Source organism: Cajanus cajan, chromosome 1 (genome assembly GCF_000230855.2).
Source record: "Cajanus cajan strain Asha chromosome 1, NIPB_CcT2T_4, whole genome shotgun sequence".
Lineage (NCBI taxonomy): Eukaryota > Viridiplantae > Streptophyta > Magnoliopsida > Fabales > Fabaceae > Cajanus > Cajanus cajan.
The window spans coordinates 22,756,050-22,774,744 of NC_138517.1; the positions used below are offsets into that span (position 1 = coordinate 22,756,050).

The 18,695-nt window shown below is 32.4% G+C and overlaps 1 protein-coding gene across 2 annotated transcripts in view; it reads right to left on the reverse strand.

Moving 5' to 3' along the window:
* The window catches only part of LOC109803263 (type IV inositol polyphosphate 5-phosphatase 3), a 30,414-nt gene extending 28,865 nt beyond the window's left edge, over window positions 1-1,549 (reverse strand). The window contains exon 1 of one of the 2 annotated variants that reach the window (XM_020364760.3): window positions 1,299-1,549. The gene's annotated coding sequence lies outside the window, so the exon portion shown is untranslated. The remainder of the gene's footprint in view (window positions 1-1,298) is intronic. The other variant, XM_020364762.3, reaches the window with a different exon arrangement.
* Between the last annotated feature and the right edge of the window lie 17,146 nt (window positions 1,550-18,695).

Here is an 18,695-nt window from a genome sequence, read left to right on the forward strand (position 1 = left end):
TTTGTATAAATAGATACTTTTAAAAATATAAATTATTAAATTATAATAAATAATTTAATTATAATATAATATTATTTTTTATTGGTAAATTATTTTTAAAATATTAAAATTTATTTTATAACTAATTATGAAAAATAAAATTAAATAAAAAACCTAAAAATCTTTTGATCGAAGAAAATTTTCTAAAATTACTCTTATAAAGATTCATGTTATATAAAAATTGATGTTTAATATATAAATTGTATAGGAGTTGATCACGTGTAACATAAATTTAGAATCACTTAACAATTTTTTTATGTTTCATTTAATTTTTAAAGCTTGATTTTATGGATATGAATATATTAAATCTAAAATTAAAAAATTCACATAAATCTTTTTAGATAAGAAAACTATTCTTGTAAGCTAAATACATGTTAAATTATAATTAATGATCAAATACTAACTCATTCAGTCAGTATATTGTTTTGTCCACCTTATAAACTATTTTTCGTGAATACTAACTTGTTTATATTAACATATTCTTAATCTTACGTAACTTATCCTATATAGCCAGCTAGAAAGAAAAGTAAGCGTCAAAATAATTTACTTTACAAAAAAGAAAAGAGAACAAACCGTGAAGAATTTTATTACCCACCACAAATGCCACTACCTATATTGAGTAAGGAGTCTTCAAAAAAATGTTATAAAGGAAACTTCGTTCACTACTTTATTGTGGTGTTATGTTGGGGTCAATTATGATGATGATTACCTTCTTTTTTCTTTTTTTAAGAGATTTCCCTTTAAATTGAAAGCTCGTATATTCAACAATTTTTTTTACCAACACTACAACAAATGTTATAATATATATATATATATATATATATATATATATATATATATATAATAATGTAAATAAAATGAATGATAAATATTATATTACTATAGGTTTTTTTTAGTGGAAATATTAAATTAAGGTAACTTAATTGAAACTAATTAATTTGATTGCTATATATATATATATAATAATGTAAATAAAATGAATGATAAATATTATATTACTATACGTTTTTTTTAGTGGAAATATTAAATTAAGGTAACTTAATTGAAACTAATTAATTTGATTGCTGAAGGTTCTATGCAATTCTACTCTGATCTAAAGAAAATAATAATAATAATTCTTACTGAAATACATTCCATTATATATCTGGATCATGAATGATTAGATTTTAATAAATATTCAAATCTCTTGTCTAACACAGAAAAGAAGAAGGCAAGGAAGGACAATGATGAGAAATAAAAAGTTGAGAGAAGAAGCATACCTGTCTAGCTTGAGACGATCAATATCAAAAGAAGAGAATAGAGGTGATGTATATATAAATTTCTTCTATGTATAGTTGTGTGAGATGCCTTCAAACAAGTTATACATGGAAGGTTAAGGTTTGTTTCTTCTTTGCTTATATATGTATGGTTGAACACTTAAACTCAAGCATGCATATCTTGTGAAGAACCTGAACTGAAGCCAGAATTGATGTTGACAGTCTCTTGTTTTCTCTTATGATACTCTTTCTCTGAAGAAAGTGTTAGATGGTGGTATTATATAACAGTGGGAGGAGGAGGCATCTTTCTTTGTCTGCACCAACACGTGGCTTTGGTGTGCTATGTGTCAAACCGGGTATGATTATTTGTAAAACTATCACCAAGTGTATATATAAAATGTAAATATATAAAGTAAACGGCGTGTATGTATATATGGTGTGTCATAATTAAGACAATAACATTTAATGTTCTCATGTGGTTCTTCTTGTTCCCTTTGGAAGCTAGATTTTTTTATTATATATTTACCTTTATATATATATATATATATATATATATATATAATAAATGGAAAAATAGATAGCTAATTCCTTTCTTCCAAAATTTTGGATAAAATATCAACTTATATCACTGTGAGGGGGTGAAAATAGATTTAATTGCTATAATGTCTAAGAGCTTAAACATGTTTATTAAAGAATAGTCCATCTTTATTTAATAATAATAATAATAATAATAATTATTATTATTATTATTATAATTATTATTATTGATTTAATATTAATGTCGATAGGCTTGTGAGACTCATGTGATGATATATTTTGTAAGACATTCTTTTTAATCTTAAATATAAGTAAAAGGAAAAAAAAATCATGTATGCTTATTAGTCTTAAACATAAAGAAATTATCTTAATTACTTTAATTTTATTGGATGGTATTATCTTTTGTTTGATTAAGGTTTTTCTAACTATTTCTTCTTCTTTTTTTAATTATTGTTAATAGGTTTCAATAAAAGATAATTTAAAAATAAAAGGTTTAAAATGATATTAATAGAGCTTAAATATGTTTATTAAAGAGGTTTTATTTCCAACAGTTTTTTTTTTTACTTATATTGAAAGACTTTTGAGTTTGTCTATGTTGATAAATTTAATAATCCAATAGACTAACTTATTTTTGACTTACATATATTTAGAGTTGTCAAAATAAATTATTTGATTTGACTCACCATAAGCTAGTTAGTTAAATAGATTAACTTACTTAAATTTAAAAAAAAAATCACATTTAATTATATAAAAAAATCTTATAATTTTATATCTTATAATTACAACTATGTTAAAAATAGGATAAAAGAATTATAAAACAAAAGCACCAACCATAATCAACTTATAATATTAAATAATATCAAATAGTTGCATAAAATATTAACAAATAATATCAAATTAACATTAATTATCATAATTAATAATTAGTATTTTAAAATTTAGTCAATGATATAAATGTATAAACACAAACTAATTAATATTAAGGAACCAAAAAATTAAAAATTAAATTAGGTGGGTCAATCCATAAGTCAACCTAATTCACAACGACTTGACTAAGAGTTGAGTTATATGTGGGTCGAGCCAAAATTTTCTTAATTGAAACAAGTAAAAAATTTTGTCCCAACTTGTTTAAAACATGTGATGGGTTGGGTTGAATCACAAGTTCTGACTTATTTTAACGACACCACTTATATTAATAGGATTCTTTTAGTGTGTTTATGTTGATAGGGTCACTAGTAGGTGGAAAAGTAGGAAAACTTATCCCTAACTTGCCTTAAGTGGGTTAAGAAAAGGTTGACTCATTAGCAAAATTGACTCATTATTCATTGCTTTTGTTTGACTATCAAGGCTATATCTTACACTATTAGTTAAAGTGAGATGTTTCTAACTTCACTTTCTTTTATCGATGTTCTTGTATGTTTTGTAGGTATTCTAGAGATGAGGCTTAGGCCTTTGCTTGGTGTTGAGCTCTGATAGGATGTAGCATCAAGCTTATAGTTAGGATTTCATGTTTTTTTTGATTTATTTCATGTTAGGATTTATGTTAGTTTTTTTTTTGTCAATTGTATGGACTTAGTAATTTGTTTAATTAATACATGGTGGTTTGTTATGTTTTCATATGTAATACTTTTATCCAAGCGGATTTGTGAATGTTTTCTTATTCAGTAAAATTTATTTTCAAACTTTTTCTCATCTTCCATATTTTATATGTTGATATTAATACGTGGGTAGAGAATGTCACATAAAACACAACTTTCTCTATATCAAAATATGTTATAATATTTGAAAATGAATTTAACAATATCAACTTCAATCGGAAATAATAATGGTAACTCTTATAATATGACATTTGTACCTAACCTAACCTTACAAAATTGACTGATGGAGTCCTCCTTCCATGATTGATGTAGAGTGTGAAGGGGGAAGACCTTGCCCTTGATCTAGGCTCACAAAAGGGTAGACAAAAGGTGACTTATGATGGGAAAAGGAAGATGGGCGTGAAGTAGGTTTAGGGTGGCGGAAATGTTTAGGTGAATGGTGTTTGGTTGCTCAAGGTTGGCTCACTCCAAGTATAGGTGGAGGCCACTCTAGGGTTTCACTCTCTAAGGGTGGAGAATGAAGGAGGCTAGCCGAAGTTAACCTAGTGACTAAGGAAGAGATGTTGAGGCATAAAAGCTCACTCAATATCATATAATCCAAAGTATTTACAAGGTGTGGGGGGTTGGGTATTTATAGGAGGGGTGGCATCTAGGGTTGCATTTGGAGTAGGCAAATGCATTCCAAATGAAATGCAAATGAACCCTAGATGCAACTTGGTGGCCAAGGATGGAATCTTTGGGTTTAGATTGGCTATATCTAGGTGCATGATAAGACCATGCAACCTTTGCCCTCCACTTGGGCCTAAGCCTTTCTAACACCAAAAATAGACCCAATGACACCAAAAAAAACATGCATCACCCTCTAATTAACACCCTAGCCCAAAATTAAAAACCTAATCATCTAGAACACCCCATAATACAAGGGTAAAATGGGAAATACAAAAGAAAATAAATTCTAAGTCCTAAACACCCCCAAAATACAAGGGTAAAATTGGAAATACAAGAAAATAAATTCTATGACTAAAATACCCCAAAATACAAGGGTAAAATAGAAAATAAAATAAATGCTAAAATAAACTTAGGAGCTAAGGTCCAAAAATGGCCTCACTATCCCATTCCTCTTGCCTCCTTTAGTATATCACCTCTTGGTCTTCTCGGCCTTAGTGTTATTCCATCATTGTGAACCTTCCTTGAACATTTTAGGTTTCCATTATTAGGTGTTGCCATGCTTTTCATTTTCTTGAGTCTCACATGAACATGAAGAACATGCTATGAACATGCTTTTTGATTTTTGAATCCACCTAAAGTTTTGTCATTTTTGTTTCCTATATTTTGTCTACATAAATTCCATGTATGTGCCAAACACTTTGCATGAAACACATGAACAAAATATGCCATATTGCATTACATAGTCATTCATGCATGCTACCTAGTCCTAGCATGTTCTATGTGATTTTTGATTTCCATGTGTAAACATTTCCTTGCACATGCATAACCGCCCACTCTCCTTGCATTCTCACTTGATTTGGTCATCTTTCTATGCCTAAAGAAACCCTAAACACCCCAAAATACAAGGGTAAAATTGGAAATACAAGAAAATAAATTCTATGACTAAAATACCCCAAAATACAAGGGTAAAAAAGAAAATAAAATAAATGCTAAAAGAAACTTAGGAGCTAAGGTCCAAAAATGGCCTCACTATCCCATTCCTCTTGCCTCCTTGTATATCACCTCTTGGTCTTCTCGGCCTTAGTGTTATTCCATCATTGACTATTAAGGTGAAAGTCGTTCTCCACTTATATATACTACTTTGGTCATTTCCTAACAATAATTGCTAGGATGAACTTTGATAGCATCTTAAATGTGGGTGAGGCATAAATTCACCTTACTAATTAATTAACTTGTAAGGTGATGGTTGTTCCCAACTTATATACACAATTCTGAGCATCTCACTAGTTGATGTGGAATTTCCAACAAAAGTGTTAGTTAATTTATGAAATAGTTAAGCTTAAAACTAATAAAGGTGTAAGCATTTGGTTTAGCATGCATTTATTATTAATAGTGTAATCAATATCATAACAAATCCACATGGCATTGCACTAGCTAGAGACTTAAGAAGAACTTGAAACTAAAATTAACACACATGATAAATGCACTCTATTGACATAAAATACAGTTGTTAACTCAAAATGTCATGTGTATACTAACATAGTTGAAATTGGATTGAGTTACTAACATATGATTAACATGAAATGAATGCCTAAACAATACCTATCAAACCTCCATCATAGGAAGAAATACTCATATATTATTTAATGAACATTGCAAAGTAAGTTTTTTACTATGATGATATGACACAGTTGTTAGAAAAAACGGCTGAATCCAACTGGAAGTGAATTGGATCTTTAAAAATTTTACTTAAACTTACTTGGTTAAAATTTTTTCTAAGATTTTCAACCTTAAACCTTAAGCATTAAACTCTCTTAAGGTAGACAAAGGCTTCCTCATGTAATCAGTGATGCACATGAATGAATTAACAAGATTCTCACTATCCTTGTCTACTATCTAGCGAAACCACAACCAAGGGAACGAGCTTGACAAAATTAATGGAGAAAGAGGACTCTGTTGAGTTTGACTCTAGTTTGACTTTGTGAAATAACTTGAGACATAAGTGGGAGTTGGAAACAACAAAAGTGAAATATCTACTTTTAACATTATTTTACAAATGAATGTGCTAAATTTAGACTATGCAAAATGCTTATTGCAGTATCATATATGATGTGCATTCAATTTAGATCAAACAAACATATGATCAAGTATAAGAGTTGCAATAAAAAAATATTCAAGATAGGGTAAGAAAAAGTTTACACCACAATTTATAATAATTGAACCATTACCACATTGCAGATTAACCTGATTGTGATATCATTGATCTTTATTTTCCAAAGTTTTAAAATCACACACACATGCAATATACATTGAGAAAAATTAAAGAAATCACTTCTTGAATCCCAAGAAGTACCCCTTGTACAAAACTCATTGGTAGCGTTGTCGAATCACTATAAAAAATTACTAGATTTTCTCCAAAGATTTGTAATATAAGGAACAAACTCGGTCATACTTCTCAAAGACACAAACCAATTGAATCCAAAATTATCACGTAATTAGAAAGGGGATTTTCATAGACAGTAAAGAGAAATTATAATATTGCAAACACACAAAAAATTCAATAAAAAATTATATCGATTCAAGATTTGAATCGCTACGGTAAAATTTTCACGGTTCAAATTATAATCAAAATTCAATCAACTTAAATCAACATGAACATAATCTAAATGTAGAGCTAAATCAGAAATAGAAAACAAAAATAAAAACACAAATAGAATACATAAACAAAAAAGAGAATACAAAATATAGAAACAAAAATAGAAAATAGAAACAAAATCAAAGCTAGAAACAAAATATGAATACAGAAAAATAAAAATAAGCAGAATACAAAATATAGAAACAAAAATAGAAAATAGAAACATAATCAAAAAAAGAAATATAATTGGAATACAGAAAAATAAACAGAATACAAAATACAAAAATATAAAATAAAAATAGAAAATAGAAATAAAAACATAATCAAAAAACAACCAACTGTAAAAATACAAAAATAATAAACTAAAACAAAAACAAAAAATACATCCGTCACACTTAAAATTCACATTGTCCTCAATGTAAAAATAAATTCAACAATAAAGAAAATATACATTAAAATAAAAAGGAAGGTAAAAATCCTTCATAATAACTTGACCAAGGAGAGGGCATCCCCTTTCGCAGTTGAAATTTGCGTTGTCTCCAATGTAAGCATAAAATGTTTCATAGGAAACATATAATGCTACAAAAAAAACACAAGTGTAAAATAAATTAGAAGGAGTTAATTTGTATGATATTTATCATGATTTAATTAGAGGAAGATCCTCCATTTTCTCCTCCACTTTAGATGTTTGGACAATGGCAAGACTAATTTGTGAAAATCTGGCATGACCTTCTTCTTGTAAAAACCTGCATGTCCAACAAAAGAATGATTTTCCCGCATAAAAATGGGGTAAGGTAGAGAAGATAAAACATGAGTATCATTACTAACAACCTTCATGTCTCTAATAGATACTAAGTGCTCTAAAACTATACCTTCTACTATCATAAAATGTAAATTTTCAAAATTTAACACAAGGTTAGTTTCAATGCACCTATGTAACATCCTAAGCAAACTTTCTAAAAATATATCAAATGAAGATTCAAGTTTAAGCTCTAAGGATGGAAATGAAAGCTCTTCTACTAACTAAACATCCACTATTGTAGCTACATCTATTGGTGAATCATATGATACTACGACATTTGTTGTACCTACAATAACAATACTAATCTCTACTCATATAGCACACATAATATAATGATGGAATAACACTAAGGCCGAGAAGACCAAGAGGTGATATACTAAAGGAGGCAAGAGGAATGGGATAGTGAGGCCATTTTTGGACCTTAGCTCCTAAGTTTCTTTTAGCATTTATTTTATTTTCTATTTTACCCTTGTATTTTGGGGTATTTTAGTCATAGAATTTATTTTCTTGTATTTCCAATTTTACCCTTGTATTTTGGGGTGTTTAGGACTTAGAATTTATTTTCTTTTGTATTTCCCATTTTACCCTTGTATTATGGGGTGTTCTAGATGATTAGGTTTTTAATTTTGGGCTAGGGTGTTAATTAGAGGGTGATGCATGTTTTTTTTGGTGTCATTGGGTCTATTTTTGGTGTTAGAAAGGCTTAGGCCCAAGTGGAGGGCAAAGGTTGCATGGTCTTATCATGCACCTAGATATAGCCAATCTAAACCCAAAGATTCCATCCTTGGCCACCAAGTTGCATCTAGGGTTCATTTGCATTTCATTTGGAATGCATTTGCCTACTCCAAATGCAACCCTAGATGCCTCCCCTCCTATAAATACCCAACCCCCACACCTCGTAAATACTTTGGATTATATGATATTGAGTGAGCTTTTATGCCTCAACATCTCTTCCTTAGTCACTAGGTTAACTTCGGCTAGCCTCCTTCATTCTCCACCCTTGGAGAGTGAAACCGTAGAGTGGCCTCCACCTATACTTGGAGTGAGCCAACCTTGAGCAACCAAACACCATTCACCTAAACATTTCCGCCACCCTAAACCTACTTCACGCCCATCTTCCTTTTCCCATCATAAGTCACCTTTTGTCTACCCTTTTGTGAGCCTAGATCAAGGGCAAGGTCTTCCCCCTTCACACTCTACATCAATCATGGAAGGAGGACTCCATCAAGTGGTATCAAAACCAAGGTTCATCAAGGGTAAACGTTATTTTTCCTTGTCTCCTTTGTCTTCTTTCCATTCGGTCTTTGTCTCTCTTTTGCTTTCTTTGTATGACCGAATGTTTGGGTTCATATTCTTGCTTCTTGTGAACCTTCCTTGAACATTTTAGGTTTCCATTATTAGGTGTTGCCATGCTTTTCATTTTCTTGAGTCTCACATGAACATGAAGAACATGCTATGAACATGCTTTTTGATTTTTGAATCCACCTAAAGTTTTGTCATTTTTGTTTCCTATATTTTGTCTACATAAATTCCATGTATGTGCCAAACACTTTGCATGAAACACATGAACAAAATATGCCATATTGCATTACATAGTGGGCGTGACATATAACTTTCTTTTTAGGAGTCATTCATGCATGCTACCTAGTCCTAGCATGTTCTATGTGATTTTTGATTTCCATGTGTAAACATTTCCTTGCACATGCATAACCGCCCACTCTCCTTGCATTCTCACTTGATTTGGTCATCTTTCTATGCCTAAAGAAACCCTAAAAGAATCTAAGAGGTGTGCTGAAAAATTTTGTGCCAACAACTTGTACTAGATAGTACAAGTCATTTTCCACTCAAAAGATACCCTAAACACCTCTAAAATCACGCCACTTGTCTTCATCTCTTCTCCTAAAATTTGACCTAATTTTCACCACCCACAAGTGCAAAACCTAAGCAACAACGGGCTGAACATTAAAGAAAAGAAATTGGACCCAAGAAGCATAAAAGAAATTGACGTGAAAAATAGAACAAAAGAAGAAAAAGTATCAAAAAAAAAAAAATTGGACCAAAAAGGACTTGTTGCTAGACTTGTGGACTTGGACCATTACCTAAGCATTTGGGAGTTGGACTTGTGACATTTTGACCTTATTTTGGGACCTTAATATTGGCTGGACCGAATCTTTAAAAGACTTAATCAAGTGAGCTTAAACACTAATCTATTCTAGTGTCTTTCTAGGTTTAATCTTTTGTGTGCTTCCTTCTTTTGATTGAGTCTTAATTTTAGTTTGTCTTTCTTTGGCCTCTTTTGTTTTGTCTCCATCAATTCTCTTTGAGTTTAGCCTTCCTAATTGTACCTTTTCAGTTTTATCTTTTTGGACTCTTGCTCTTGGGTTGGTTTCATTTTACTTGTAGGTGAAGAACTTCTCCTAGCAAACTAGCACACCTTTGGTGGATTTGAGTGGAGGAGTGAACCGAATCCAAACCTAGTCTTTGGAGGGATTTTCACCAAACAAAAGGAGTGTTTAAACACTTGGAGAGGACTAACAAGTTTGTTCTTTGTGAAGGAACCCAAGTGGAGGAGTTTGAAGACCTATAAATTTTATCTTTTCATATTTTTGCTTGAAATTTTCCTTTTCGGCCTTTTGTGTTCTTTGGCCTTGTTTTCATTCTTTTGGTTTGTAATTGGCCATTCTTAAACCTCTTCATTTTGGTTTAGCTTCGTGTAGTTTGAAGGTGATTTGAAAACCTTCACCTAGGACCTCGACTAGACTATGTTTTAAGTGCTTTTCTTTTGCATGCTTTATAGCTTTTGGTAGTATAATTGTTTAGGCTTTTATCTTTGTCTTCAAATCCGTTTAGAAGGCTTGTTATTTGCCTACTAGGGGTAACGTGCACACACACACTTTATTGTTGTGCCAAATTGTTTTGTAAGAAAAGTAGAAAAGGCTTAGTGATTTTTACTTGATAGAGCTTGGTTTTTAAGTGATTCTTTGTAGTCCACCTCCCCTTGAAAGTTCACTTTGTACACTTAGGCCTTTTCCTACCTATCTTGCACTTTGAAAACCTTTTGTGAAAACCATTTTATCACTCACTCTTTGTGAAAACTTTTCTAACCCCTTTGAAAACAATTTGTGAAAACCTTTTCTTGATCAAAGATGAGTGATCATTCTAGTGTCCATGGTCATAATTCTCGTAGTACTAGGTCTAGTGTTAGGGATGAACTTAGGGAATTGAAAGAGTACCTAAGAAAAAATATAAAAAGAGAGGAAAAATTAAGACAAAAAGAAAAAGAGTTTGAAAAGAATAATGAGGAAATAAGAAATTTACTTGCAAAGTTGGTAGAAACTAGTGGATCCAAACCTAGGATTGTTCCAACTAGATCTCAAATAGGAAAAGAAGTTAGAGTCCCTAGGAGTATGCATGAGGAAGAAAATACAAAAAGAGAGGAAGAACTTAGAAGGAAAGAAGAAGAAAAGAAAATATAAAAGAAAGAAAAAATATAGAAAAGTATAGAGAAGGTTAAAGAGTGGCTAGAAAATGAAAAACAACAACCAACACTCTTAGAGAAGAGTAAGGAGGATAATGTTTCCTCCAAAGGGCTTATGCTTGAAGAGAGTCACTTGCCCATTGAAAATAATTTAAAAGAAACTCTCTTTATTCATCAAGACCTTAACTTTTTCTCTCACGTTGCCACTAGTCATGAAGTGGGGATTCAAAAACAAATCCTTTTTAAAGAAAAAGAATCTCAACTTCAAGATTTAGTGAAGAAGAAGTGGACTTCACTTAGTCCCACTTCTTGTGCTACTTCCTTGGTGGTGCCCAAGGTAGATAACCTTCCTTTGTGTAGGACTTTTCCTACCTTAGTTGTGTCAATAATGCACCCAATTTATGGAATATATTATTTGTTGGATATACCATATGAACCTTCAAGGTTCCTTGTGACAAATTCTTTTCATAACTATCCAACAAATAATATAATCCAAAATTGCTTAGGAAATTTTCTAGTTGTATTTCCTTTGTTTTCTAGGAAATGCCTAGGTTACCACATAGGGTACTTTAGGCAAGATGTTCTAGTTTTTAGGACTAATGCATTAGTGTGCTATAGTTTTAGTCTTTTTAACTTTTTAGGCTTTAGTCATACACCTAGACTTCACTATGAGGAGGATCCTATCTTTCGCATTAGAGAGTCTAGTCCTTTTAGTTTAGACAATCTTTTTAGCATTTTTAGTGGAACTCCTCTTTGGATACACTTTCCATTTCTATCATATACTGTCACCTTTAATGCTTATTTTTATGTTTTTATTGGTCATGAGGCCCACCATGAAGAACCTCTTGATTTGAGGTCAAATCCTTTTCAAGAGGGAGGGAATGATGGAATAACACTAAGGCCGAGAAGACCAAGAGGTGATATACTAAAGGAGGCAAGAGGAATGGGATAGTGAGGCCATTTTTGGACCTTAGCTCCTAAGTTTCTTTTAGCATTTATTTTATTTTCTATTTTACCCTTGTATTTTGGGGTATTTTAGTCATAGAATTTATTTTCTTGTATTTCCAATTTTACCCTTGTATTTTGGGGTGTTTAGGACTTAGAATTTATTTTCTTTTGTATTTCCCATTTTACCCTTGTATTATGGGGTGTTCTAGATGATTAGGTTTTTAATTTTGGGCTAGGGTGTTAATTAGAGGGTGATGCATGTTTTTTTTGGTGTCATTGGGTCTATTTTTGGTGTTAGAAAGGCTTAGGCCCAAGTGGAGGGCAAAGGTTGCATGGTCTTATCATGCACCTAGATATAGCCAATCTAAACCCAAAGATTCCATCCTTGGCCACCAAGTTGCATCTAGGGTTCATTTGCATTTCATTTGGAATGCATTTGCCTACTCCAAATGCAACCCTAGATGCCTCCCCTCCTATAAATACCCAACCCCCACACCTCGTAAATACTTTGGATTATATGATATTGAGTGAGCTTTTATGCCTCAACATCTCTTCCTTAGTCACTAGGTTAACTTCGGCTAGCCTCCTTCATTCTCCACCCTTGGAGAGTGAAACCGTAGAGTGGCCTCCACCTATACTTGGAGTGAGCCAACCTTGAGCAACCAAACACCATTCACCTAAACATTTCCGCCACCCTAAACCTACTTCACGCCCATCTTCCTTTTCCCATCATAAGTCACCTTTTGTCTACCCTTTTGTGAGCCTAGATCAAGGGCAAGGTCTTCCCCCTTCACACTCTACATCAATCATGGAAGGAGGACTCCATCAAGTGGTATCAAAACCAAGGTTCATCAAGGGTAAACGTTATTTTTCCTTGTCTCCTTTGTCTTCTTTCCATTCGGTCTTTGTCTCTCTTTTGCTTTCTTTGTATGACCGAATGTTTGGGTTCATATTCTTGCTTCTTGTGAACCTTCCTTGAACATTTTAGGTTTCCATTATTAGGTGTTGCCATGCTTTTCATTTTCTTGAGTCTCACATGAACATGAAGAACATGCTATGAACATGCTTTTTGATTTTTGAATCCACCTAAAGTTTTGTCATTTTTGTTTCCTATATTTTGTCTACATAAATTCCATGTATGTGCCAAACACTTTGCATGAAACACATGAACAAAATATGCCATATTGCATTACATAGTGGGCGTGACATATAACTTTCTTTTTAGGAGTCATTCATGCATGCTACCTAGTCCTAGCATGTTCTATGTGATTTTTGATTTCCATGTGTAAACATTTCCTTGCACATGCATAACCGCCCACTCTCCTTGCATTCTCACTTGATTTGGTCATCTTTCTATGCCTAAAGAAACCCTAAAAGAATCTAAGAGGTGTGCTGAAAAATTTTGTGCCAACAACTTGTACTAGATAGTACAAGTCATTTTCCACTCAAAAGATACCCTAAACACCTCTAAAATCACGCCACTTGTCTTCATCTCTTCTCCTAAAATTTGACCTAATTTTCACCACCCACAAGTGCAAAACCTAAGCAACAACGGGCTGAACATTAAAGAAAAGAAATTGGACCCAAGAAGCATAAAAGAAATTGACGTGAAAAATAGAACAAAAGAAGAAAAAGTATCAAAAAAAAAAAAATTGGACCAAAAAGGACTTGTTGCTAGACTTGTGGACTTGGACCATTACCTAAGCATTTGGGAGTTGGACTTGTGACATTTTGACCTTATTTTGGGACCTTAATATTGGCTGGACCGAATCTTTAAAAGACTTAATCAAGTGAGCTTAAACACTAATCTATTCTAGTGTCTTTCTAGGTTTAATCTTTTGTGTGCTTCCTTCTTTTGATTGAGTCTTAATTTTAGTTTGTCTTTCTTTGGCCTCTTTTGTTTTGTCTCCATCAATTCTCTTTGAGTTTAGCCTTCCTAATTGTACCTTTTCAGTTTTATCTTTTTGGACTCTTGCTCTTGGGTTGGTTTCATTTTACTTGTAGGTGAAGAACTTCTCCTAGCAAACTAGCACACCTTTGGTGGATTTGAGTGGAGGAGTGAACCGAATCCAAACCTAGTCTTTGGAGGGATTTTCACCAAACAAAAGGAGTGTTTAAACACTTGGAGAGGACTAACAAGTTTGTTCTTTGTGAAGGAACCCAAGTGGAGGAGTTTGAAGACCTATAAATTTTATCTTTTCATATTTTTGCTTGAAATTTTCCTTTTCGGCCTTTTGTGTTCTTTGGCCTTGTTTTCATTCTTTTGGTTTGTAATTGGCCATTCTTAAACCTCTTCATTTTGGTTTAGCTTCGTGTAGTTTGAAGGTGATTTGAAAACCTTCACCTAGGACCTCGACTAGACTATGTTTTAAGTGCTTTTCTTTTGCATGCTTTATAGCTTTTGGTAGTATAATTGTTTAGGCTTTTATCTTTGTCTTCAAATCCGTTTAGAAGGCTTGTTATTTGCCTACTAGGGGTAACGTGCACACACACACTTTATTGTTGTGCCAAATTGTTTTGTAAGAAAAGTAGAAAAGGCTTAGTGATTTTTACTTGATAGAGCTTGGTTTTTAAGTGATTCTTTGTAGTCCACCTCCCCTTGAAAGTTCACTTTGTACACTTAGGCCTTTTCCTACCTATCTTGCACTTTGAAAACCTTTTGTGAAAACCATTTTATCACTCACTCTTTGTGAAAACTTTTCTAACCCCTTTGAAAACAATTTGTGAAAACCTTTTCTTGATCAAAGATGAGTGATCATTCTAGTGTCCATGGTCATAATTCTCGTAGTACTAGGTCTAGTGTTAGGGATGAACTTAGGGAATTGAAAGAGTACCTAAGAAAAAATATAAAAAGAGAGGAAAAATTAAGACAAAAAGAAAAAGAGTTTGAAAAGAATAATGAGGAAATAAGAAATTTACTTGCAAAGTTGGTAGAAACTAGTGGATCCAAACCTAGGATTGTTCCAACTAGATCTCAAATAGGAAAAGAAGTTAGAGTCCCTAGGAGTATGCATGAGGAAGAAAATACAAAAAGAGAGGAAGAACTTAGAAGGAAAGAAGAAGAAAAGAAAATATAAAAGAAAGAAAAAATATAGAAAAGTATAGAGAAGGTTAAAGAGTGGCTAGAAAATGAAAAACAACAACCAACACTCTTAGAGAAGAGTAAGGAGGATAATGTTTCCTCCAAAGGGCTTATGCTTGAAGAGAGTCACTTGCCCATTGAAAATAATTTAAAAGAAACTCTCTTTATTCATCAAGACCTTAACTTTTTCTCTCACGTTGCCACTAGTCATGAAGTGGGGATTCAAAAACAAATCCTTTTTAAAGAAAAAGAATCTCAACTTCAAGATTTAGTGAAGAAGAAGTGGACTTCACTTAGTCCCACTTCTTGTGCTACTTCCTTGGTGGTGCCCAAGGTAGATAACCTTCCTTTGTGTAGGACTTTTCCTACCTTAGTTGTGTTAATAATGCACCCAATTTATGGAATATATTATTTGTTGGATATACCATATGAACCTTCAAGGTTCCTTGTGACAAATTCTTTTCATAACTATCCAACAAATAATATAATCCAAAATTGCTTAGGAAATTTTCTAGTTGTATTTCCTTTGTTTTCTAGGAAATGCCTAGGTTACCACATAGGGTACTTTAGGCAAGATGTTCTAGTTTTTAGGACTAATGCATTAGTGTGCTATAGTTTTAGTCTTTTTAACTTTTTAGGCTTTAGTCATACACCTAGACTTCACTATGAGGAGGATCCTATCTTTCGCATTAGAGAGTCTAGTCCTTTTAGTTTAGACAATCTTTTTAGCATTTTTAGTGGAACTCCTCTTTGGATACACTTTCCATTTCTATCATATACTGTCACCTTTAATGCTTATTTTTATGTTTTTATTGGTCATGAGGCCCACCATGAAGAACCTCTTGATTTGAGGTCAAATCCTTTTCAAGAGGGAGGGAATGATGGAATAACACTAAGGCCGAGAAGACCAAGAGGTGATATACTAAAGGAGGCAAGAGGAATGGGATAGTGAGGCCATTTTTGGACCTTAGCTCCTAAGTTTCTTTTAGCATTTATTTTATTTTCTATTTTACCCTTGTATTTTGGGGTATTTTAGTCATAGAATTTATTTTCTTGTATTTCCAATTTTACCCTTGTATTTTGGGGTGTTTAGGACTTAGAATTTATTTTCTTTTGTATTTCCCATTTTACCCTTGTATTATGGGGTGTTCTAGATGATTAGGTTTTTAATTTTGGGCTAGGGTGTTAATTAGAGGGTGATGCATGTTTTTTTTTGGTGTCATTGGGTCTATTTTTGGTGTTAGAAAGGCTTAGGCCCAAGTGGAGGGCAAAGGTTGCATGGTCTTATCATGCACCTAGATATAGCCAATCTAAACCCAAAGATTCCATCCTTGGCCACCAAGTTGCATCTAGGGTTCATTTGCATTTCATTTGGAATGCATTTGCCTACTCCAAATGCAACCCTAGATGCCTCCCCTCCTATAAATACCCAACCCCCACACCTCGTAAATACTTTGGATTATATGATATTGAGTGAGCTTTTATGCCTCAACATCTCTTCCTTAGTCACTAGGTTAACTTCGGCTAGCCTCCTTCATTCTCCACCCTTGGAGAGTGAAACCGTAGAGTGGCCTCCACCTATACTTGGAGTGAGCCAACCTTGAGCAACCAAACACCATTCACCTAAACATTTCCGCCACCCTAAACCTACTTCACGCCCATCTTCCTTTTCCCATCATAAGTCACCTTTTGTCTACCCTTTTGTGAGCCTAGATCAAGGGCAAGGTCTTCCCCCTTCACACTCTACATCAATCATGGAAGGAGGACTCCATCATATAATCATCACAAGTTCAATCAGAGTCAACAATGGCAAACCCAACTACAATGTCAAAAATGTCAAATTCATGTTCAGATACAAAGTTAGCAATCTCACACATAGAGGAACTAATACCAGATGAATCAATACTAATACAATCAAGATCAAGAATGTCACTCCTCAAGGTAGACATAGATGAACGTGCTAATTGTAGTTGGTTGACATTAGTAGTCAATTGATCAATTTGTATTTGTAAATCTTGAGATGCAACATTCCACTTTTGTTGAAACTTCTTATTGCATTCATCCATCTGATTCATCATTTCCTCTAATGTAATTTCACCACTCTATTCAACTGGTGACTGAACATAATCCTCAATAAGACCTCAATGATGGCCTATCCACTTAGAACTATACTTCTCAGAGTATTAATCATGATAATATTATTGTGGAGGATCATAATAAGTTCTAACAGTATTACCACGAATGGCTAATTGTTGGACTAAAGAGGTTAAGTCAATCAAAACATAAGCCATAAGTATCTAACAATAGTAACATGTACAAAATCACAATTTAAAATAGAAACAAAACTAATAATGCTAAACAAAACAAAGTGATAAAAGTCAACAGAAAAGTGAAAAGTTAACTGTAAAGTCAATATCTAACAAATAGAACCTATAACATGCAAAACACTATCAAATGAATTTTAAAAAATACAAGACTATCAAAAACTCATTTAATATCAAATTTTCCTATTTTCTATAATTTTTTTGGTGATTTTTAAAAATATCAAAAATAGTAAAAAAAATTAAAAAGTGGTCTAAACAATGAAATTTGACAATTTTACATACAATATACTTCCAAAGGGAGTTGTTTTGCTCATAATGATGGTTTACCTTTGGAGAAAAAGTTTTAACCCAAAGCGAAAACTCTAAAAAAGTGTCTTTGAGCAAATATTATACAAAATCACAAAACTCAACAAAAATGGTTATCAAGGTTAGTATATACAAAAGCAATTTCACAAACAATTAGTAGGTGTAAGACACAATGACTCATGTCCCTGACAATGGCGTCATTTTGATAGCATTGTCGAATCACTATAAAAAATTACTAGATTTTTCTGAAAGATTTGTAATATAGGGAACAACCTAGGTCATTTTTCTTGAAGACATAAACTAATTGGATCCAAAATTATCATGCAATTAATAAGGGAATTTTAATGGACAACAAAGAGAAATTATAATATTACAAACAACACATAGAAAATTCAATCGAAAAATTCAATCATAAATTACATCAAAAAATGAGAGTAAAGTGTACACAACAAATCTCACAACACCTATTAATAGAGAAATATAATGGGTATAATATCAGTAGTTAAAGGCCCAACCGATTAAATCAACTAATTACATCACTAAACAAATCCTAACATTATAATCTAAAAGGAAACAAAAAATACTATAGAGGGCTGCAACCTTGCAACACATTTTTGGGTGTTTTAGCAACTGAACTGACCTTTGCTCCCAACAGAGAAGTTGTAGAACACTCTTTTATCTTTTCATAGACACCAAGAACATCAAAATTTGATATCAAGAGCCCCAGATATGGCCTAAATAAGAATAAGGTGTAAAAGTGGGTAAAATTAGATTGAGTAAAAATTACAATAATCATCAAATAATACCACTATCATAAATCTAAGCCAAAACACGAATATAAGACACATACAAAGGTAAAAAAAACCAAATAAATACATACAAAGTTGCTTCTCAAAATGCACTATCACCCACCACAAGAATCTCTTTTCTTTAATAAATCTACTCTAAAAACCTAATCACAAAGATTATAAAAGGATATCACCTAATAAACATAATTAACATAACATGTGATATGTAAACA